This window comes from Sebastes umbrosus, chromosome 4 (genome assembly GCF_015220745.1).
Source record: "Sebastes umbrosus isolate fSebUmb1 chromosome 4, fSebUmb1.pri, whole genome shotgun sequence".
NCBI lineage: Eukaryota > Metazoa > Chordata > Actinopteri > Perciformes > Sebastidae > Sebastes > Sebastes umbrosus.
Genome location: NC_051272.1, coordinates 16846571 through 16871230, shown reverse-complemented (window position 1 = coordinate 16871230; position 24660 = coordinate 16846571). Strand labels below are relative to the sequence as shown.

The 24660-nt window shown below is 41.9% G+C and overlaps 1 protein-coding gene and 1 long non-coding RNA gene across 2 annotated transcripts in view; one reads left to right on the top strand and one right to left on the bottom strand.

Annotated features, from left to right (window-relative positions):
• Nucleotides 1–24660, bottom strand: part of roraa (RAR-related orphan receptor A, paralog a) — a 205968-nt gene that overhangs the window by 78329 nt on the left and 102979 nt on the right. The window lies entirely within an intron of this gene.
• Nucleotides 5555–8229, top strand: LOC119487146. The gene is made up of 2 exons (XR_005206652.1): nt 5555–5996; nt 7151–8229. It is a non-coding gene; the product is annotated as an uncharacterized LOC119487146 (long non-coding RNA).

Genomic DNA, 24660 nt, shown 5'->3' with positions numbered 1-24660 from the left:
TGGTAAAAACTCTCTTCCTTACCTGCTCTCACTCAGAGAGGGCAAGATTAGACCGGCCACTCCATTATAGGAGAAAGGCTTAAGAGCATTTCCACTTTCAGAGCTAGGATATCAGCAGCTTCTGACACTAAGCAGGGCTGACCCATCATTTTGGAGGGAGTTGGGGAGCGGGTATCGGCTGTCTGCCATGCAGCAATACAGTCTGGGCTAAAAATCTTTTTTTTCCTAACCACTACAGTTTAAAAGAAAGAAATAAAACTCAACAGTATATGATTATTCTATTAAGAAACACCTCCTCATGTCATTAATATACATATTCACCATCTGCAATTATGAATCAATTTAACTATGCATAACATCTACAGTATGCCATTTACCAAGCGGACATTGAATTTTAATGTGCCCATTACTCTCTGATGATAGCCAGGCGTCACATATCCCCCCTTTTTTTCCCCTCACTCCCAGTCTAACCTGTCCCTTCCCCCCCCCCATCTCTCTCCCCATTCCAGCCCGTGCCGTATTTGCTTAACCCAGCCAGTGTGACAGCACTCAATGCTAAAGCACTCCCAAGGCAGATGATCAAAGTCAGCAGTCAATTCACATTACAATGCACTGATTTGATGTTTCCTAACCTCCCAGGCCTTTCTCTAATGCTGCCAAGGACCTTCAGGATATTTCACAGTGTACCTCCTCTCCCAGCTTTTTTCCCGCTCTCCCTCTCTCTCTCTCTGAAAATATGGTTGACAGAGATGTTTCTCCGGTCATGTTTGCATATGATTTGATATTCCGTCTAGTTTTAAAATAACAGGCCCGATTCAAAGCACAGCAGTAATTCATACGAGGCCCGACCACTTCACAATGTAATTATTGCCCTCCATTCACCTGCTGTTTCAAATATTGTTTTAGAGTAAATCACCCCCTTGTTCTCATATGCCACACTTCGTTTGCTTCTCATCACTTATTCATTTGCAATTCTTTATTGAGTTGGCTTCTATGCTTTAGTGACTGCCATTTCCCTCTGAGGGGATGTTCGGAGCACTTCCATGTTTTATTCAATTATGAAAACCTAATATGGTGGAAAGGTGTGCACGGCGCTCACTCATAACCATGCATTATTCCACACATATTTATTCTGCCTCTCTGTTGTTGGGGGACAGAGACTTGAAGACTAAACATCAGATACATGCTCTTTTGTTCCTCGGCCCCTGTGTGCAGGGTTAATAAGGGCCACACACAGAGATATCCATGTAGAACAACTGAATCTATTGCATCTGTGTTGCTTTTGGGGGGAAGAGAGTTACTTCCGCCTCTCTCTCTCTCTCTCTCTCTCTCTCTCTCTCTCCACTCAGAGGTTGTCAAAATGCATAAGCATCATGGCCATGGCACAGTGACACACTGACCTACAAGCACAAAGGAGAACTTTGTCTGCCTTGATAAACACAAACACAGAAAGAGCAAGAGAGAAGAGGAGGAGAGAGAGAGTGTGTGAAAGAGGGAAAGGAGGAGAGAGAAATGAGAACTATTGATTTATGTAAGAGAGGCATTCCTTAAACGGCATTAGTCATCATGGTTGTGTGAAGCAAGCTGGCTCTTTAATTATTCCTCAGGAGCCAGACAAACTCAGCGCGGCGTGAAGAGCGCCTATTGATTTCTGCCTGGCAGATGGGACACACTTACTTATAGCAATTCACAGAGCGTGTGGATGATCAGAAAGACAGAGATGGCACTTACCTCCTATTCAATCTACAGAGCAACAACAGAGCAACTGTTAAAGACTGGCCATTAGACAGGTGAGTGCATCAGGTCAGACTACAGCGGTAAGAGAAGACAACCTGTTGTTTTGAGGCGACTGCGTCCGACAGGTGAGTGGCACCTGTTGTGGCGCATCACAGCTAGAGGTCCCACCAACAGTGCAAGAGGAGATGAGCAACGTGTTATTATTAAGTGTAAAGAGAGGATGGTGATGGGATAGGTGAGTTATATGGCTTGTGATTTGTGTTCTGATATATTCGGTGAGGCTGCAACTAACTAATTGTTTTCATTGATTCATGATTGTCTGAAAATGTCAAATGATAACGTCCCAAGATAACGTCGGAAAATTTCTTATATTGTCCCACCGACAGACAAAACCTATATATATTAAATTTTCTATAATGAAAGAAGATAAGCAGCAAATCACATTTGAGAAGCTGGAACCAGATATGTGTTATCATTGCTTGATAATGATAAATAGTTAACTGATTATCAGAATTCTTCATTCATTTTCTGTCATTCAGATAATTGTACAATCTAGGGCTGCAACGAACGATTATTTTCTTGATTAATCGGTCAGATGTTTGGTCTATAAAATGTCAGAAAAATTTAGAATAATGTCAATCATTGTTTCCCAAAGCCCAAGATGACGTCCTCAAATGTCTTGTTTTGCCCACAACTCAAAAATATTCAGTATACTGTCATAGAGGAGTAAAGAAACCAGAAAATATTCACATTTAAGAAGCTGGAATCCGAGAATTTAGACTTTTTTTCTTAAAAAAATAATCAAACTGATTAATCGATTATTAAAATAGCTGGTGATTAATTTAATAGTTGACAACTTATTGATTAATTGTTGCAAATACAGATTAACTGTCTGAAAATGTCAAATTAAAATGCCAAATGCACAAGAAGACGTCTTTAGATTTCTTATATTGTCTGGCCAACAGACAAAAACCAAAATATATTAAAGTAAATATTTGCTATCATTGCTTCATAAATTTTAAATTGATTATCACAATTCTACATTTATTTTTTTTATTTATTATCTGTAATTCGGATAATTGTACAATCGACTGATTGTTTCATCACTACTGCAAAGTCTGAGTTTGGCTAGGCTCCCCTATGTGTGTGTGTGTGTGTGTGTGTGTGTGTGTGTGTATGCATGGATGAGAGAGAAAGAAAGAAAGACAGACAGTATGCCGTTTCTACTCAACACAGTTACATACGGTAAGTTCTTTGCCCAGAAGACCAGCTTTGAAGAACAAGAAGGACGAGTTAGAGGACATAATCAAAAAGAACAGATATTGAACACTGTGGCGTTGGCTCCTTGATATGCTAAAAATCTGCTGTAGGATATTAAACATGTTCTAATTAAGTATCAAATAATCCATAACAAATACCAAAAAACACAGACAGCTTTAATATAAAAGTCCATCTGTCTTGCTAGCATGCCTTTTTTGGAGCCGACTGCTCATCTTCTGTGAGGTCTGCGTTTTAAAGTGCCACTCTATTGTTATTTTATGAGAGGGGGGCTGAACACAGAGCCAGAGCCTCGTCTGAGCTGTGGAGAAAGAGAGAACGAGAGGGAGAATTCCCCTGCATGGCTACACAATACACAGACAGCACATTTAAAGATGTCAGCCCCTTAACTAGAGAACAGTCAGCGAGGTGAACCCACTAACCCCATGTCTTCACCATGTCTAGCCGGGCTGCTCTGGAAAACCCCGGTTTAAAAATGCATTTGGTGTAGCTGATGCGGCGGGCGGACCACGCTCGGGCATGGCAGGCGGGCTAGTGGTGCTCACATGTGCTGCTCACAACCCTGGTTAGTGAAATGCCACTACTGTATGCCTCATCACCGCTGCTTCGCCTGCACTTACATAATTTACACAAGCAAAGGGAGGGGGAGGACAGCAGTAGGGGGGTGGGAGGGAGACTGAGCTACGGGGGAGCTCACGTCCAATTGCGTTTGGCCATGTGGAGAGACAAACACGGCGGTACGAGGGGAGCTCATGCCACAGCGGGCTTTGATGACTACACGCTGAGACGCCCCCTACGACACGCTGATAGACAGCAGAAAAGACCCCACCCCTCCTCTACGTTTACGAAGCCGAGCGGAATATAGACGCAACAGGAACAAGGCAGAGAGTCTGAGCACATTAGAGGTGCACTGATCCACGACCATGGCATGGTTATTTATTAATCAGCTGAGCTTAGCTAACTGCCTGCTCAGATGAACAGCACAAGCTCGTGGTACATTGCAGCATCAGCCCCCGAGACAGCAAAACTGTTGACATAATGCAACTTAAAATACATGACGCGTTAACTCCAGAGAAAGCTGTGTGGTAGTTGCGTTTCCTTATATTTTCATGTATTGCTTTTCCATTAGTGATCACAGTCAGAGAGTGTGTAAATAATACAATCTAACATGTGGAACAAACAATCTAAAGCTCAGCACTGTAAATCCATTTGTGCTTATTTGGCTGCAAAACAAAACGTTACTATGTGATCCAAAGCAAATACTGTCAGAGTGTACAGCAAACAAAGAATGTTTGCCCATTTGCACATTATTCATCTCCTAGGGTGAAGTCAGTGATGAGTAACAGCATGGCGATGTTGTCAGTAAAATGCACTCTAACATACACAACCCCCCCCCCCTCCTTTTCATGTTGTACTTTTGGAGTTCACTGGCACCACAACACCGTGCGCTGACAATGTTTTTTGCCAATTTCAACACCTCACAGTTGGGGTGTCAGCACATTGAAATGGTGTTGAGAAACATAGCCTTTTAACTGAGAAGAAACATCCCTTGGAGGAAAAAGAAGAGACAAGAAAAACAGAATGGGATGCAATTCTCCAGAGTGTATCCCCCTCATGTCTCTTGCACTGTTTTTTTTTTTTTTGGCAGGCCGGGTAATACACAGGAAAGCACTGGCACACAACATTCCTTCTACCTGAACACAAAGAGAAACATCTCAGACTGGAGTTTGGGCTTCAGAGACTAATAGGAGGCTTGCACATCACCACAGGGAAAATGAGTGTTAAGGCCCTCCATTGGCTTCTAGTGTTGATGCAAGCTTCATACACTGAAGTGTTTTTGCTAAGTCCTTCATTAGTTCAGCAGCCATTTGAGGAGGTGCCATGAAGGAGTGATGGAGGCTTCTGAAAACAGCGAACAGGAGAGGTAGAAAGTAAATGTGGTCATTACTAGACACTTCCTTTCATCATTTCTGAGACTACCTCACACACTCTTCTCATTCTCCCAGACTTCTGCGGCGCTGAGCTGAGAGAGCCTAAGCCTCTTGGACAGTTCATTTAGGATAATGCAATGATGAGAAATGGGGATGGGGGGGGGGGGGGAGTTGTGCTCGTATGTGTGCGCCAAATCACGTCTGATGAATGTATCTTTTCAAAATGTCTCCTCTGACTCAAATGTATTTCGAGCGAGATGCAAAAACACGTCAGCAAAAGACAAGAGTGATTATTTTCATAACCTGCTGAAACATAGAAAGGCAATCTACAGTGCCGACGTATAATTATTTCATGAATTCAAACAACACAAAAAGGATATTTCAAAGAAATTTTCACATAAAAAAAGATGGAACAGAAATTATCTAGGGGCTTTCCCCCCCCCCTTTCTTCAGACTTCAGAAAAGAGAAATTTATTTCTGCCTTCATCTCTAAATTGGATGCAATTTATTGCCTCTCCAAAGCTCATTTTTCACTGGCTTGCAGGATCCATGGGCCATGGCAGGCAATGCGTATCTGCCCGCCTCCCCTGGCCTCGGGTGCTAATATGTGGAAACTGGCCTAGGGATATGGAGCCCAACCAATGGAAGAGGAGGCAGAGGGACAGAGGAGAGAATCAATCCCTAATCGCTGAGGAGTAGGGAGTAGGAGGGGTGAAGAGGAAGTGAAAAGAAGAAAAAAAAAAAAATCAGGAGAGAGAAAAGACAGAAAGCAGTGTGTTTACCAGCAGACATTTGGGTGCTGTCAGCTGACTGCAAGAGCTCTGGGATGTCTGAGAGAGAAAAGGGAGTTATATAACCAGGCTGTTAAAGCAGGGGGAGAGAGTGAGACAGACAGACAGAGACGGAGACAGAGAGGGACCGGGAAAAAAAAACAAAAACGCTGCCATTTAAAGTGACAGGGACAACATTATCAAAGCAAAAAACAAACACGGTACACGATGCTGCCTGCACAGACACCACACGGAGGCAGCTGAGTGTCCGACGTCTCTTGTGAGTAGTTAAAAATGCAAGATGTGAACACAGGTCAGAGGTTATTACATCCATCATGTATGCATTATCTTGGCGCAGGGTCTCGTGTAAGCAACGCTTGCGTGCCCCTGGAGCCACATGGTTGCCTGGTTACCTCTGTGCCTTTTTGGGCTTCATCCAGCTCTACAGAAAGGAATCTCAGATAGTCCACAAGCCTATACCCACTAAGGCTACTAATAGCCTCTGAAAGTCCACTCAACCCTGCAGAGCCCACCCATCGACTACCATTAGCTTTGCACTTGAGCTGGACTCCATCAGCAGTTTGGTATGTGGCTGACTGTAACATAATAAATAATCTAATAGTCTCATTTGTGGAGGATGCAAAATATAATGTGAGAAGAATCAGTTCCTGTCGGACGCCGCACACACGCCGCGCAGCGATACACGCGAGCATTAAGTACAGTTAGCTCAAGGTGCATTCTGTCCTGTGACCTTGCTGTTGCACTTGCGCAGAGCAATGAATAACTATCGCATTTCTTTGGCTGACAGCTGACACCAAGAGGCCCAGGTGATATACGAGACATGACAAGTGATTCTAATTAAATGTAGAGCTTGTGGATGTAAAGTGGCAGGAAGGGAACAAATCCTGTCCAGGCAGCGAGCGGCAAAGCGGCATGCCTTGCTCCAAACGAGATGAGCCGGGCTGTCAGGGCTGCCTCAGCTGTCCTGTAAACCTGGGCCCAGCTCCCCAGGGGGGACTGACAGGTTTCAGCTGGAGGGGAGAAGGCACACCGCGAGCCTCCTGCCCCCCCTCACCCCCCTCCCACAACAACAAACACATGACACACAAACAGGCAGTTCTGATGCAAAGCAAAAGCCATGCGGACCATGTGCATTTGTCACACGACGGTGTACTAACAAGGTACAAAGCGTGGTCGTCTGTATCCTGAGCCTAGATGAAGGCTGTCATCCAGGTTCCGGTGTGATTCGGTGACTAAATAAAAAAACAGGCTACAATCACAAAGAATCAATAGATACAGGAAGCAAAGACACCTCTGTTGATGCTGCATCCCGCTTGTGTTTTCACCATGACTGTATTCATCCAGCTCAGGTTGAGAACAAAGGACTAGACACGCTGAGAATTTTTTCACAGACAGCATGTTTGTTTTTTTCAGGACACGGCAGAGAGGACCCAATGGTACTCAAGGCAAACATGAGTGTGTCAGTGTGTGACACAGGACTGCACTTTGCAGAGGACACTCACAGGGCCGTCAGCTTCCCAATCAGACCCCCGGAGACAAGCCTCACCAAATCAGTTAACCTTTGACCCCTCTGGAACGACTCGGGGCCCAAGAGTCACGGTCAGCCCGCTGAAAGACAATGTGCATCACGCTCCTTTCGACCGACAGGAGCAGTCATGTTGGTTGGCGTCTGTCCACTCCGTAAAATGAAGAAACAGCAGTCTATCATGAGCCCATCTAATGCCGGCCAAGACATATTTCTTTGATAATACAAAGTCATGGCTCAGAGCTTCCTCTTCTCTCCAGCCTGACTTGATACATCTGGCTTACAACCTGTCGATTTTTCCACAACGGCAGTGTAATGTTATGTCTTCGTCATAACACTGAAAATGATTTATACACATTGTGCATTCAAATATGTGCACTTTTTAGGTGTTGGTTGCTGAAATGTGTTTTCCATTTCAGTGTTTCCAGAAAAATATGCTTCTTAAGCCTGGGAATCTCTCCTGCAGGATGTTCACTGTAATGATTGTCATGGACTGAATTTGGCTAATTATCTGCACTGAAGGAGACTGGGAAATATTTAATATAGATTTTAATTTGAGGTAATCATCAAACTCATCAGTCATCAATACTTTAATTTACTATGTGTAGAATTCTATGTGATTATAATATCACTATCATTATTAACATCATTCTGATGGAATTTGTTTGTACAAAAATTAAACAGCACTTTGTAAAGGTTGTTCGAGGTCCCTGAGTCAGGTCTGGGGAGGGAGCACCGGAGGACACGAGGACACGAGGACATCGGAGGACACAGAGGCACATGATTTTTCAGCTTTAAAGTGACGCAACTCTCACAACCCCCCCATCTGTGCTTCTACATGGACTGCTCTATGGCAGCTCAATGTACAGTTTTCCTCAGGATTAAGTAACTGTCTGCTAATAAGGTTCAGAATGCAATATGTTTGACTGAAGACAAAACCCCTTAAATTAAATTTAAATACATCTAATTTGTTTCTTGTTTGTTGAATCCCGTTCTAATCTGTTTTTGTGCCGTCTAGTTAGTTCCCCCTTTCATTTGCGACATCTGTCTCTTTCAGACGCTTGCTGCCGGGCCCCAGTCCATTTACTTTCTTTGGCCTTAAGCAACCCAGACCCTTCAGTTTGCCCCGCCTCCTGTCCGGCCCACAATCCCTCTATTTTGGGTGTCTCACAAAGCCACTGATGTGATTAGAGAGGATGATGATTACAGTTACATAACAGAATCAAATTAATTTGTGGCCTGAACACAGCAGTGGCAGCAGGAAATCACTCAAGCTCTCAGATCTCCCTTTCTCTTGGTTGCTCCTGTGTTCCCTATCTCCACTCAACAACCCCCGCTGCCCCCCCTCCTACAACACACAGACACACCCCTCTCTCCTCCCTGCCCCTCCCTCTAGTCAATTAAAGTCACATCGAGGGATTAAAAGGAAGTAGGTCAGTGGAGCATTGCTGGGGGAAAAAAATGCAACAAACCATGTCAGAAGTCACTGTATCGACCTTGTGAAACACAGACCAAACTAGTGGCGGCGTGTGATCTCATCCTGTCTCGACCAATGCCCGGCGCTCCTCACAGCAAGGCAGGTTCAAATCCCACAGACCGAGCTTTGCCCTCAACTTGATTTCTCTGCAGCTCACAGGAAACCCCCCTGGAGGGCAGCCTAGGGAGCTGGGCTTTGGTGGCGGACACTTGATACCCTCTACAGAACGCTTTGTCTCCAGTCCCCCGAACAGATCCTCTTCAAATGCAGGATTATAGCAGTGCTACAGGCAATGAGAGCCCCATAGCTCCACTGTGAGCAGACAATGCCAATAGCCACCATGCAAGGCAGAAACTGTACACATGCTGTGACACTTTTATATCCCTTTCATATACAGTATGTGCACGTACAGTGACTGAATGTACGTTTAGACTGCCTTGGACCCATTCATTTTGTACAAGACTGCTGTGACAAGTTAATCTCTTGCCTTTACCGTTTACAGTCTCAAATCTGCAACTGTATTTGCATATGTATTACCAATAAATAAAAGCTTAACAGTGACTATGTTTACATGCACACTCATATTCTACTGTTATATTATATTATATCATGTAAACAGCATATTCCATTTGGATATTCTGAATTAGACCTTAATCTGAATGGAGCAACATGTGGGATATGCCGATATTATTCAGGTTTTAGTTTCAGTTGGTGTTTTTAACGGCAGCGTGCGACACACTGCCTCTTGTCTGTTTACGGCCAGCTCTGTGCGTTGGACACAAACCAACTAGCCGACAGTTTGCAAAGATGCATGCCTAAAAGAAAAGCCCATATTTCTGGTCCGAAGGAGAAACACACCTACTTTAAAGCATTATGAAAGACTTGGATATCAACAGGTTTTTCGATGTGCGCAAATGTCGCAAAATCTGAATATTTCGTGCATGTAAACATAGTCGATTACTTACATCACATACTGTAAGTGGTAAATGAAGTTAGAGGACAATAACACTGCGTTTGCAACTTTTAGCTTTGTAACTACAAATTACGTTGATGGACACCAATGGGTGCCTGAAATGGTAGAAAAAGTACATTAAAAGACAGCAGGATGATTGTAAAATGATGACTTTTGATTTTATTAGTAGGAAATGGACTAAAACATGAAAAAACACCGGTATGGTAATTTTCTTTCTTTCATCATGCTTGATCTCTTTCATACAGGTTGTGCACTCTGTCTCTCTCCGTCTTCTTAAAACTCTCTATAAGTGGTTAAATTGGTTAAATATTGTTTAAACATAAATAACATTCATTATAAATGCCAACGTGGGTTTAACCTGCCCAACTGTTGGACTGAAGGTATTGTGTTAGAAGTGGTGTGTGATGAAAACTCAGCAGGGGAGGTGAGCGGGAAACGGCCTCGCTTGTTCAGTGCAGTGACAGAGTGCTGCTGCTGTCAACATATTGTACCCCATTTGTCCAACTTAATCAGCCTCATATTCACCACACACTATAGGGGAGTGAATAATAATGGGAAACAAAGTAACAAGCTTGTCAGCGCTGCACATTAACAAGTGAAAATCATCTTGGCTAGTTCTGCACTCGCCAGCTGTGAACGACTTGACAAATAATGTAAAAAGGTGTTTTCTGTGACAGTCACGGAGACGAGGCGACGCGTCTAATCGCCTCGTAGCATTGTGTGTTGTGATGACAGAGAGTTTGAAATAAAGGGACGCTGCAATAATTTGTTTACTTTCTTGATAACGGCAGAACGACAAGACTAATAGGCTGGACACTGAGGACAACAGAAAAATGATAACACAATTTATAACGCATTTCAAATGCAATAGCGTTAATCAGGTTAATGAAATAATGTATGAAAATAAAGTAGGGCTGGGCAATATGGCCAAAATCTTCTATCTTGTTATAGGTATTCAATATAGATCACGATATAGCATGTTTTCTGATAATTCAATAAATAGTCTATATAGAATAACCACATGGTAAAGCCTATTTTCTGTTATATTTCTAGGTGAATTAAATACTTGACAAATAAGTACAGAGTATTTTTTTCATTTAATTAACAACAGTTTCAAGTGAAATTATAGAGAAAAAATAAATACATATTTCCATATATTCCATATTGCCTGCAATAATCTTGCATTGGTTGAATTGGTCTACTACCTCATTTAATTTTCATTTTAAAATAAAATTGTAACTTGCACACTTTGCTAATGTATATAGTATGCTGTTCTATGTTTATATTTTTATGTTAGTTGTAGTAGTCTGGTATATTTATAGTGTATTGTAAAATATTCCTTATATTGTGTATTTTATAGATATTTATCTCTAGTATTGATATGTACAGTTTATTTACTGTTCCTGTGCATTGCCTGGGTACTGCTGCTACTGTAACACAATCATTTCCCAATTTATGATCAATAAAGAACATCCATCCATCCATCTATGAACTGAGTGGTAATGTAAAGTGTGATGTAAAAAGAAAAGCGCAATCTTCAAATTATAATCCCTTAAAATATGAGAGATTTCAGTAGTATGTGCTTATTAGCAATTTAGATGACATAACCGTGTATCATGATATCTCAATATATGATTTAATCCCGATATTATTCCATTGAAGGATGATAAATGATCATATTGAATTATCGCCCAGCCCTATAATAAAGTACGTTTGAGCATCAAACATTCACGTGGGTCATCTATTGATTGCAGGCAGTAATTTGGAATGTAATTTATTAATACAGTTCATGTGAATAAATTAACTTAATGACTGCATTGATTTATTTCATTTTACTATTTTTCATAGTCATCGTGTGTTGAATCAAGTCTACGAGTCGCCAATCCCCACCACAGCCACTCAGTCTGAGAAGTCTCTCCCCAACTGTGGTGTATGTTGTTCCATGAAAAAATGAGAAAGGCTTACTTCATATACATACTGTACATTACGTCATTCAAACTTACTTTTTATATAACATGGGCACACCCATCATATCCTGAACATACATATATTTTAGACCAATGCAGTTTAGCCAGATAACATATTACAACAGTCTCACTAGTCCTGAATATTTGTTATAAAGTACTTTTTACATTGATCAGGTTCAAGAGTTACATTATGTTCATGAGGGAAACCACGCTGTTATATTATGTAAACGTGATAGAATGTAAATATTATGACCGTTTTAATACAGAGCTGCTGCACAGACAAATCCCATTACCACTAAGAGTGATGTATAGATATACAGAGTGAACTCAACATACGTGTACAAACAGATAAAACAGTTCTCGTCATTGATCTGCAGAGCTGATTTAGATCAATGCTGAGATCGACAGAGTTGATTTAAGGTGTGGGCATCAGAAAGCAAAGCTGCAGCCGCACCAAAGTCAGAGGGATTTGCAGTGGCACGTCTAATGCTCCCTGATGACCACTAAAGGGCTTCGATGGAGGAAATGAAATAATTCCTTTTGACATCAGATAGTCCGAAAGACTTTCCCAAGCTGAGCTCATAATGCAGCTCCCTTACTGCCCATCCAACTCTTTCCAACATACATCTACAGTGCTGCAGTACAACTAAACTACTACTACTAAGTATTGCTTAAAATACTATGATAAGTGCTTCAGCGACAGTCATACCTCCTGTTAGAAATTGTTTGAATTGTATTGGGTTTTTATCACTAAAGTCATATTTTACAGTGATAGTTTCTGCTTTATCTAATGCTGAGTAACTGGCACAGTGTTGTGTAATTATCTGTGATGATGAGGCATGAAGGAATCAATACTTCCTGTGACAACCTGGTTTGAGTAAACAGCAGTGTTTTATTATCATTTCATAATGTGGATACTTGAGGCCTGTTCAATCACTCCCTCTACAGCCATTAGCATTTCATTATACTATAGAGAGGATAGGTTAATGTAGTCTAGTGTTACACACGGAGTGCTGAAACATATATTAAAAGAATAATAGTACACTTTCACACATTATTTTCTAGAAGGTAAATGACATAACGTTGGCTAAATAGGTATTTGAATTAAGTAATCTTGATGAAGTATGCAATTAAAGTACTTACAGTATGTAAGGATGATTCTTTGATAACTGAATAGAAACCATAGATTGTATATAAAGATGGACAATATGACATTTCCTCAAAAGTGAAGCCAAAACATCTGGATCGTCCCCTGGTGGCTGGCTGCAGTATAGGTCATAAATCCCGCCTCCTCCATGTTAGCGGATGGACCAAATTAAAAGCCAAATTACACTTCAAATACATTTTTCCCAAAGATGTTTTTTTTGTCATTTTAGGTAGTTCTTATCACGCTGATTAGTGTTCAAGTGTTAATTTTTCTGATAAGTTTGTTTTTAATTAGTTATTTGATGCTATAAAAAGCGGGTGAGACGTCATGATTGGCTGCTGTGAGTCTCTCTCACTGACAAGCTGCGTCCGTGCTTGGCTCGCAATTGGTTAGGGCGGGTGACCTCGATACCGCGGCTCCACCGCCCGATCACTATTGCGCAGACTTTGGCTCCAAATGAAATCAAAATCTCAAGATAGGAGTTCTCGTATCCGGGATATTTTGGCTTCACTTCTGTACAATGGGAAGAAGTGAAGACGCGCTGTCTATCTTTATATACAGTCTATGATACAAACTTACAGTTCAACAGCTGAACAACTGTTAGTCTGGAGATAAATGTAACAATGTTATAGGGAAAAAATATTGAATTATCAGAAAAGGTAGAAATCAGAAATAAACATACTAATTAGAATCCCTATTGTATTATTTAAAATTGTTCTTGACAATGTTACATCTGTTGTAGCTGAGCTTTCGATGGTTACAAATGAAAATGTTTCAATTTACATTTAAATAGCTTGCTGATGTAAATTAAAAGTGTAACTGCAAAGCCCCTATGTGAGTCTAAACACATTCAAATGAAACAACTTTGACCTTTTTAATCACCAGGTCAGTGGTGATATGATTCCTTCTGTTTCGGAAAAACTTCCATAATCTTAAGATCCAGACTTAATGAATGACAATAGGATGACCCTGAGGATCCAATGTACTATAACAACCCACTTGTTAATGGTGCTTAACAGGGCTGTATCTCAGCACAAAGCTTTCATTAAGGCATCAAAATAAAAAGCGAATCGCTCCCCTCCCAAACAGCGGCACACTGGGAACAATGTTGTTGCTGGATGATGATAGGCTAATCAGCTTCAGATGCGACTGGAGACACTCGCACGCTGACTCAACTTCTCCTCTGTCTATGTGTTGTAAGATGAAATACTATCACTGCTGGAGACATTGATTTATGATTAAAAAAAAGTGGTCAAGCCTGCCACATCAACACTACATCAAGGCGAAGCCCTGGCAGGGATGTTGGCTCGAGTCCATCTCCTCCGACTTCCTCCATAATGAGCATGTTATCGCATCCTGATTTCAATTATAGCAGGACACACATCTAGACAGCCGCATGTTAAAGTGTCTGCACCTCAGGATTCCCCGCCGTTATCAGATGAGGAGATGACGGAGACAAACCTGATTGGTTCCGTGACAAATTGCCGCGGGTCACGGTTTAAAACTAACTTGAGAATCCATTTGTTGCGCCTATCACACGGAGAAATCACTAGATTTGATGATATGAGAATTTTGATTAGATAAACGTTGTCGAGGATAACACGAAACTAATGTCTAGAGTTCTCGCATCTCGCTGTATGCGAGGTTGAAAGGCCCGGCCTGAATAAAGTGGATGCATTCAAAGCTTTAGTTGAAAGAATCATTGTTGATACAAAATCACAAAAGGGATTTGATGCGTATAAAAAGAAATAAGACTTACTATGCATCTGTACATAATAGAGCTGTGCAATTAAATGAACTCAATTACAATTATGGAAACAAGATAATCAACACAAAATGATTATTGTGCCGCATTTTGTTTTGCAGTGTCTTGTTTTGTCTTGTTATAAATCCAGTGCGGGGATCCCCATGTGGGAACTCTCCCCGGCGCTGGCTGGCCCAAGCCGGGCGCATTTCCTCCACGGTGGCACTTTACAACACCCCTTGTCCGGACCTCGCCGCTTAGTGCTCACTATGCCTTCTCTCGTTGCTTCCAGCGCGACTGTCCTCAGTGCGGCAATGTCGGCCACCCACTTGACCCATCTTGAAACACGGACCCCGACTTTTTTGCCGTGTCATCACCATTCGTGTCTGTACAACCAATGTGTTTATGATTAACTTAGATCTAGCCTCTTAATTTTGCTCTCAAAAGTGCACCAAATTGATGCATTTAACTTTAATATGTAGGCTACAAATTGCTCTTTCGAAATGCATGATTCAATAGTCAATAAGTAATTGTGTTAAATAATCGTGATCTCAATATCGACCAAAATAATGATTTTTGCCATAATGGAGCAGCCCCTAGTACATAAAACATTTGCATCTGCTATTTTATCAAAGCATCTTCAATGAAAATGTCACATATATTTTTAGAGGTAAAAAAGAATGAAGATAGCAACACTGCTAGCAAGATTAGCCCCTCTGACCCTTTGTAGAAATGGCTGTGACAGTGTGAAATTCCACCGACTCGTCACTGTGAGGATGAAAGTCTAAGAAAAGCAAGGGATGAAATCTGCATCCCCGAAAGAGCCTGCTGCTCTAATCTTTGCATTGTGAAGGCTAAAAGACGAGTGAGTCAGATTTACGTCACTATTTGTTTGCTCCTTTTTTCCACCCACAAATGCCTCTTCCTGCTTCCTCTTTCAGACTTGCCTTTAGGAGATGAATCGTTTTACAGTTTAGCTACTCATTTAAATGAAGTGGGCGGGATGTGGGGAGGGTATTTTAATCACTTATATAAATATTTGCATTCACATGGGCTGACCCTTGGAATAGTCTATTACTTCATCTCTTTCACCCGCCGGCCCCCACCTCTCATCCAGACACGCTTATTTACCTCTTCTGCTCACCCATTCAATAAGACTCCAACCAGCCTAGAGACATTAGCATAGCCACACAGTTCCACAGAGCAGACGGCTATGCAGCTTTGTTCTCCGCTTTGTTCTGAAGGGACAAATAAAGCCTGCTATGTGAGACTGGGAGCAGAGGAGGAAAGGAGGGGTTGGACCACTGGGGAGACTGGCAAGTCCTCTGTTTCTACCCTCTAATGCTTTGACAGCGAGTAATAAATTGATCATAGCGTTGGGCATGATGCCGACCTTGAGATTTTCTCTTAAAGTAGTAGCCGGGCAGCGGGAAAGAGATAGGTGGTCATCACCAGACTACAACGTGCGTGTGACTGGGAAGACTCGACGATAGTGATCTGGGATGGATCTCAGAAGAGACAGGGCTCCTGCATCTTTAATTGTTCAGAGGAACAGAGCCTCATCACAATTATAGAGCATTCAGGAAGCCTCCAAACTCATTTAGCTCTCCTCATCTGGGAACAGGAATCCACTAAACACAAATTCCTCTTCTGCAGCCTGCGGCAAAAAAGCCGTCTCTTTTTTTTTTTTTAAAGATTAATAAGATAAAAGATTTAAGAATATCCAAAAGACAGAGGGAAAGACTCATTGTTGAAAATGAAACATCCCAACGTGTCAGCATGTGCAGAGGGGAAGAAGGATGCACAAAAAAACTTGACAATGCTCTTATTGTCCGTTTCGTTACTTTAATTAAAACTTCAGTAAGCTCTAAAAAAATACATATTTTGGTCTTTCAGCATTGTCTGTAGCGATCGCACAGGGACGGCGAGTGAAACGGTACCTCATGAGAGAAAAACATGCACAAGGCAATACAACTAACATTCATTATAAACCTTCTCATCTCTCTGTGCACTCATAATCTACTTCCCCTTCCAGTGCACAAGGTGAATTACAACTATAATTGAAACATTGCACATGTTTAGCAAATGTGAGCTCGCTCATCCATGAGGAGACGGAGGCAGGAGATGATGCACTAAAACAAATAAACTAATCAAGTCAGTGCTGCGCGACACACATTCAATAAACACACCAACAATTTGCACTAGGGCTGGGACGATACATCTATCTCCCGATTCAATACTATCCCGATACTTGGGTGCCGGTTCGATATGTATTGCGATTTTTAAGTATTGTGATTCGATATTACCATTTATTGCAATTTTTGTTAACTTTTTTAACACTAGACAATGGGAAAAAGTTGAATCATACACTTTTAGGGACTTTTACTTTGAAAAATATCTAAATTAATAGAGTAAAAATGTTTGATCTTCAGCATGTATGTAGTCAGAGATGTCCTGAAGTCAAATATATCAGTAATTATTAATATTTTTTTTTTTGCAGCAACCCAAAAATAAAAGAATAAAGACATTTCCCTCACAAATTAGTGGTATTTTCAATTTAATTTATAAGGGACATGTAATGTTTTATACTTCTAGTGAATATAATCCAATCAATCTTATTTCCATATATGTATTTTGTATATACAGTTCCCTTTGTTAACACCTTATTATGAAAACCAGATGTAGTCACACATGTATACTTCTGCTAACTTTGCCAAGCCCTACCGTTAGCTCCGTTCTCTTTATACATCCATGTCAGCTCCATCAGGGACATTTGAATGCATTTAACATAAATGTCAGTATATGGGTGCTCTACAGTTCTAGCGTCGGCCGATTTGACCACGGAGATGAGAGTGACGGCTGGCTTGACCGCACGTTACCGCAATACGATAACGTTTCCTGTCCATGACAGAGTTAACATGCAGCTTTAGCCGTGATGTCTAACTCTGCTTTTCCTGCAATGTGTGAAACCCAAAGTGTTTCCATACTTTACTGTATGTGTAATGTTTACCACGTTGGATTTAAAATGTGAGGGTGCAGGTTGTATCCACGTGGAACCTCTGCCGTTTTCTGCTCTGTTGTATCTGCTGGTTTCCGCTCGCTATGGCCGGGCCGGCTGCGGTTTGTTTTGGTTGACGGATACGGAACGGATATGACGTCACGTTACTCTAACTACAACAATAAAAGTGGTAACTTCCTTCTACCTCCATATAGACTCAAATTAAGTAAATATATTGATTCTGGTAATAAAAAATCAATTTCAAAATCGTAAAAAAAAAAAAAATGTGATACATAGATTAATCAATTTTTTTCCCACCTCTAATTTGCACCAGTGCTGCATGTCAAGATAGGCAGGTTATGTTGCAGGAATAGCTATGGGCCTCTTTAGAGACATATTCTTTCTCATCTTAATGGATATATGGCTGTATACATCGTAGCCATTGTGATGGATGTCCCAAGGCCCCGGCAGTAAGTGCACTCTGGTTCCTTGCATGGCCCCCTCAGTGAGATGCAGCATCACAGGATGAAGCCCAGAGTGATAGAAAGGTGTGACCAGGTATCTCTCCATCTATCTCTTACACACACACACAACTCTATATTTTATCCCTCCAAGCAATCCACGCTGAAGCTTTCAAGGGCCATGGGAGGGAATAAATATTTGAGTTAAAGTAAGCAAGTTGTTCCTTTACCTTTGACAGTGTACATTTTTAATGCCGACCACTTTATCGGTCCTTTTCAGGGGGAACAATGTTTACAAGGAACTCCTCACTCACTGATATCTAGCTGCATGTGACTATAAGCACTGAAGACTTCATTGTGTCACTGTAAATCATAGCAGGTTTTTCTAATTAAGACAAGAGCCGTGCATATTTTTTGCTCCGATTTAAGTCAGGAGAAAGAATGTCACCAACATGCACCTGTAGAGGGCATTGTGATGCATGTAAGGAACGGCGCCCCTGCTATGTGCCTCGTGAAGCAGCTAAAGAAAAAAAAAAAAAAAACAGACACAGCACAACTGTCACCACAGTGCCGAGTCTCCCTCTGCGTAATCACATCACCCTGATCACGGCTCTTTAGTCATCACGGTCACATGAGAGAGCGGGGAGGAAAAAGAAGTGACATAATTTCCTCCGTTTCAGCACATCTGTTCCACATCTGACAGCCATCCAGACAGATCTGGTGAGGTTTTCTGCCCCTGCTGTGGAGATTGTAAACAGGCCATTCAGCTTGTGTTGTTAACTCAAACAAGATGTGAGGCCCCGGGCCAAGTCTGCGTTCAACCTGGGGGCCTTCTGATTACGCTGGACTCGGGACAGATTCGGCCCCCCTTTGCCGAGTGTCAGCCTAAGCCACAACACCTGGTCTGAGATCAGCGAGGGAGCGCAGAGAAAGCACTCTGAGAAGACGGGGTTTGTCCATGCTGTAAGCGGCTGGGCAGATAACTCGGTTGCGTAACACTGGCCACTTCAACACTCGCCTTAATGAGGAGAGAGTCTTTCAATTCGCCTCACAATGACGACCTGTAACGGAGAGAGTGAGAGAAGAAAAAGCACGGGGCTGCAGGAATCCCATTTGTATTTTCAAGATGAGCTCTCTCAGACAAAAGGTGTCGCTCGTAAGTATCACTGTGTAATGTGGCTAATCTCACAGCGAAGATATTGTAAATGACTGCTTAAGACCTCTCATTCATCTGCTGCACTGCATCCATTTGATGAGCATCATTTAGCACGTAAACATGCTGCCGGTGACAGGTATCAGAGCTGCCTCTCTAATCATACACATACCTCAGCACTGTGGCATGTCCTCATCTATCTCCCTCTCCTCAGAGGCAGCGCAGCCTCCCAATCAGAATGGATAATACCCTGTGGACCAACTACCACGGTCCGCACAGACACGGAAACACTCGGCAGCTAAAAAGAGAAGACAGCCCAGGCCCATTTAGCATCGGCGTGTTGACACTAATGGACACACGGACTACACCCTCATGTTTGAGAATAAGGATATTATGCAGACACCCAGCTATCCCTTCGCTCTCCTCCCTAAAGCATAAGGTGGCGGGGGAACAATTGGTTTCATGGGTGCTGTGGGGTATCATTTGGTAAGGTCTCCCTGTCTCTGCCTCTACTTTGTGAGCTGGAGCTGGTGGAGTTTAAGAGGAAGGGGGTATTATCTCAGACTCTTGCCAGCCCAGTGCACTCTTTGGGATAATGTTCTTATTGGGCGTGATCCTCCAACTGCAGAAGTCATGCTGTCTTTACTCAGAAAAGCAGAGGGGGGACTGGAGGTGGGTGGCTGGCTTCGCCCCAACAGATTTAAAAAATAAAAAAAATGAAATAAAGTTTCCGTTACACTTGCTTGAACCCACATGTTTGCAGGAAATTAGAGAATTAGTAATAACAAGAAAGGGGGATTCATACTGCCATAATTGCTCTTATAATCGCATGAGAAATGCAAGAAAGACACCTGTTTATTTGATCTCACTAGTGAAAAACAAACAAAAATGTAGAGTTTATTCTTATATTTTACAGATATGAAACATTTTAAATTAGATTTTGCTTTAAGGGGAGACAACCAAGGCAAAAATATTGTTTTCATGTATGAGTCACTTTCGAGATTTTGAGCTATTCTGCTTCCATAACGTGTCTTCTTTCAGACTAGTGGAAAGAAAACACAAAATACACATTTAAGTGTTTATTTTACTACTTTGTCTATTTGCATCTGTAGATTCACGAAAAGTTAGCATTAGATAATGCCTCATTTGCATATTTAAAAATTACATTTCAGAAAACTTGTAATACAATAAAATGTAAGTAATCAACTGGGGAAGTTCCATGGTGATATAAAAACCTTTGACTCTAATGTGGCAACAAACTGAAACTATTTGTCTTAATGTAAAGTACCGGGGAAGTTTCATCGTGTTATTTAGTTAATTTTTTTTACCCTATTCACCTGGGGTTTCTCCCCTTAAAAACCCAGTTTCAGTTTAACTTTGCTAGATATTTTGTGGTAAAGGATTTCTTCATCTTTTGTGCACCTGTTTGACTGCTCTCGCTAAACAAGCAAACCACTCAGGAGGTCATGTGGACCAAAGGGAGAACACTTCATCTACTCTCTAAACGGAAAACTTTGAAGGTTTTTTCTCCGGTTGTAACTATAAGCTATGTCAATATTTGAGTCAGAAGCTGACAGGATGTTCGGGGGGAGAAGCCAGAGGGATATACTGTACAGTTCCATAAGTACATTATAACACAGGAATGCAATAACAGTGTCTAATAACGCTGTATGGGCATACTGTAGAGACCGGTACAACCTCAGCAGATCAGAACAGGATCATAGGTCGGTGCCACGATTGTCTCTGGGCTCACAGAATTAAACATAGCATTATGTTAGCGTCTCCCCTCCAGTGTCACATCAGAGAGTCTTTTGAAGAATAAATAAACAATCTACGAGGCTTCAGGTGACAACGTGGCGTGCTGGCAGCTCCTCAGCATCTGATAAGGTCCATCTCCTTGCCTGTGGCTCACAATCGGAGAGATCAATTTCAATCTGGAGACGTGATAAAGAGAGATGACAATGCGCCCCTGCAGCTGTAAATACACAATGTCATGTCTGAAAATAACTGATGAGAAATGATCCGAGCTCAAAATGTGCATTGATTTCATCGCCTCGCCTCCATCCCTTTCCAATAATTTCAGTTCGGTGCAACTCCTAAAAAATGGTAAAAAATCAACAGCAGAGCCCTCAAATGCATAAAAAGATGACCCTTCCTGCTAACATATGAATAAAAGATATTGCATTACAGTAGTTCATTTTCTTCCACTGTGGTTTCCCAGTTAGCTAATCAAAATGATACAGTGTCATTTCATACAACAAATGTGCTCTTTATTAACCAGCAGACATTCTAGTCAGACTGTGTTGCTCGCCAGACGGAGGTGATTGTGTTATCTGCGAGGCCGGCTGTGCAACTCTCCGCTGGGCTCCTGCAGCTCGAGGATTGTCCCTTACCTCTCCACTACCCCAAGCACTGCTTCTCCCCTGCACTCTAATTGCCTCCATTACTGTATCTGCAGTCAGATAAAATGCTAATTTCACAGCACATTAATTTCTCCAGGCTGAACAATAAGCAACACAAAGCCCAGGCCGCCTGTCTTTGCCTGGGCAAGCACGTCTGCAGCGCTGGGCTCCTTCCCAATGGTAGAGGAGTGAGAGCACCATTATGCACAGGTCAATGAAATGAAGGAAAAATCCATCGATTCTACATTTGAAAAGAAAACACAGGAGAAGGGCCGGGGCAGGGTGATTTATCAGTCTCAGACGGAGTCTGGCAGTCAGGGCTGGAAAATGCTGAGGAGAAATGCTCCATCCTCATTGGCCTGCTTTGGCCAAGCCATAATACAGCAACATCTGTCTATGAATAGATATAGCTCTTCAACCTTCACCTGGAACATGAAAGACTTTCTGAAATGGGATCGGAGTTGTAGAGATAAAACTGTAGGTTAACTAAAAATGATCTGTTGTGGCAATTTTGTGCTTTTTTTTAGCACAGCTATATCTCTGATCTACTAAAGCTTTATGGGGTGATTTCGCTAATTTTATATCCATCGTTTTTTTTCCCTTCTTGAGTTCATCGATCATCCCCATTCCTCTTGCTCAGAAGCACCCGTCTGTGTACATCAACCTAATGTTCTCATATTATATGCATGGCTTGATTCCTCCCTCCAGCATCCCCAACTGTCTCTGGATTAGCAAGTCCACACCCCACTTCACAAATCAAACCGTTTAACATAATAGCTCCCATCCTCTAATGGCTACACAACACACTTCATTTATTCAGCCACAGCTTTTAATAAGTCATTATCAAATTCTGCTTAATTCTACTCAGCCCTCCAGGATAGCGAGAACAGTGCTCTTAACCCTATGCAAAATTTGCGTTTTTTGTTTGTGTGTTTGTGCCAGGAGGAGAGTGAATCCTGACCCAGGGACAGTCTCTCTTCCTGGGAGAGGCAGATTTCCACCCTGGAGTGGGGCTGGCCTCGTCGCTCACTGATAAGCCCTTCACATGAGGAGCACTGGAGGGCTCGCTACACTTTGCACCAACATAAACAAGTCACATCAAGTCACAATTCAACTCGGTGATTATACAGAATATCAACAAAGGCCGTTGGAATTGTAAGATGTTACAGGTTGTTTGGTGATGAACAACCAGGCTGGGTCAAATGAGGCCCAGGTGTTCCTCCATGAGGCATGTATGCTGCATAACAGATGTGAGAATGTTAAAAGGTAGATGGGAGATATTTGGGCACTTGGCTTTAAACACAATGTGAAACGTATTTCCGAATCACCCAACAGCTGGCCTGATGTGTCAGGGCCTTAACGCCAGCAAGGATTCTTTGCCTGATGACAGCCAATTGATTAAAACTTCTTCAAATTAGTTATAAACATTTTGCTAGTTAGATTTGTTTACCCATTGGCTATTCAAAGTACACCACATGATTTAAATGGTAAATGGTAAATGGACTTGCATTTATATGGCACTTTTCTAGTCTTCTTACCACTCAAAGCGTTTTATACTACAGTACATGCCAACATTCACCCATTCACACACTGATGGCAGAGGCTGCCATGCAAGATGCCAACCTGTCCATCAGGAACTAATCTAAATACTCATCCACACACCGATGGCACAACCTTCTGGAGGAATTTGGGGTTCAATATCTTGCCCAAGAACACTTCAACATGCGGACTGGAGGAGCCAGAATCGAACCGACGATTTGACCTTCCGATTAGTGCTCCGACGACCTGCTCTACCTCCTGAGCCACAGCTGTAAATCAGTACATTGGATACTCAGCACTTAAGTCATTTTTTAGACCACTAAATTGGCTAATTTACAGCAGCTAGGATGCCCTGCCAAAACAGCAGATAAAATCAGACTTCATACCGTGCAAACTGATACAAATATGATGGTAAGACAAGGTTTATCTTTATCTAGCACTACTAAGAATTAAGGGTGTAAGCAAAATATCAATGCACTTGAGTATCACAATATTATGTTTTGTGATACTGTATCTATTCTCAAAAACACTGCATTGATTTTAAATTAATGATTTACATGCAAAGATTTTTTAAATATTCAATTGATAGACCACTGATCTAGCTAGTTGGAAGCATGGTGGACCATTGCACCAATTCATACCTGTTTGAATAAACAGAAGATGGCAAAACAAAAAATAAACCACTTTTTATCATGATGTTCTTATTTTTTAAGGAATTTTACTGCACTATTAAAATACATTTTAGAATATTCAACACAAAAACATAGATTAAGTTTAACTATTTGGAAATATAAACCATCTATTCTTCTGCATATAGTGTGTGCAGCTTGGTGGTTTAGACCACTGAAATACAAATGACGGTTCACGTTTCTTTATATAATAACAGAAATCCCTCAACGTCCAATGTAACCCTGCGCAGTGTTACGAGTGTAAACATTATTACTTAACAATTTGCAAAAATGTTTACCGTCCACACAACTGGAATGGAACTGAATATCTATTAAAACACAGCCGGCTAGTGAAAGGCTTAAGTGTGGCAGAGCGAGTTACATCATACTCTAGCTGGTATTAACCCCCTGCTTTCTGAGGCCTGTTCTGGCAAGTCTGCATGGTTTCCTCCTGTTTCCATTCAAACACTGTGAGTGCTGTGGAAGTGTTGACAGACTGAGCACGCCCGCACTGGCTGGCTGGCTGGCTGGCTGGCTATAGGGACTGGGTGGGGTGGAGAGAGAGAGAGAGAGAGGGAGAGAGAGAGAGAGAGAGAGAGAGCCTGCTGGAGGAAAAGGAAAAAGGATAGGAGGCTGGGGCCACAAGCTGCACCAGGGACAATGAACAGACAAGCTCTGTTAACTCTGCATCTCAGTATGCATCAGCAGGCACAATGCTAACAGCTTAAAAAGATATCAATCGGATAGTGTTCATCAAAGAGTGTGGAGGACTGCTGGTAGATTGAGAGGTGTCTCTGGTGGAGAAATCACTGGGTGAATGTTTGAGAAGTGATGGCAGGTGGGATGCCATGATGCCTCCTGCCTCCCCT